Genomic DNA, 697 nt, shown 5'->3' with positions numbered 1-697 from the left:
AAAGGTTGTCTTTGATTGTTTTGCAGGCAAAAAAAATGGAGATGCCAGAATTCCCCCGTAGGATATATACTTTAAGGGAAGAGCCCCCCGCATTGCATAGCATTTCGTATCATACTTGTTGGACGTTGCATGCTGCTTTAAAGAAAGCTCTTCATGATGACGAATATGAAGAGCTGAAGGAGTCGAAGCTGGGAGTTTTCATCAAGTTCCAAGAGCTGGGATTTGATTGGGCTTCAAGGCTGTTTCACTACATGCTCGGTTTCCAGCTGGACATAAAGAAGAAGTATGAGCTGTGGAGTCTCGTTGGTCCAGAACCTGTGAGGTTTTCACTGTTAGAGTTTGAAAACCTCACTGGTCTAAACTGCGAGTACATCGAGGACCTTGAGAGACCTCACTCTGTTGTTACAAAGGAGTTGACTTCTTTTGGGGAGATGCTGGGAGTGCATGTCGAAGCTGGGCCATCTACTCGGGAGATAATAGCAACACTTGAGAGATGCGAAGGGTGGTCGCGGGATGATCGCAAGCGGCTCGCGTACCTTGCCATCTTCACTGGATACATTGAAGGGAGAAAGTATTCAACCCCAACATGGGTTAGTCGGGCAAGGCTAGTGATGGAGCTAGAACGGTTTGAGAATTATCCATGGGGGAGAGTCACGTTTAAGGTGCTGATGGCCTCTGTGAAGGGCAGAGATATTAC

The sequence above is a fragment of the Brassica oleracea genome, chromosome C2 (assembly GCF_000695525.1).
Source record: "Brassica oleracea var. oleracea cultivar TO1000 chromosome C2, BOL, whole genome shotgun sequence".
In the NCBI taxonomy this organism is placed as follows: domain Eukaryota; kingdom Viridiplantae; phylum Streptophyta; class Magnoliopsida; order Brassicales; family Brassicaceae; genus Brassica; species Brassica oleracea.
The sequence above is the reverse complement of the archived record's forward strand: the minus strand, read 5'-3'. Positions refer to the sequence as shown.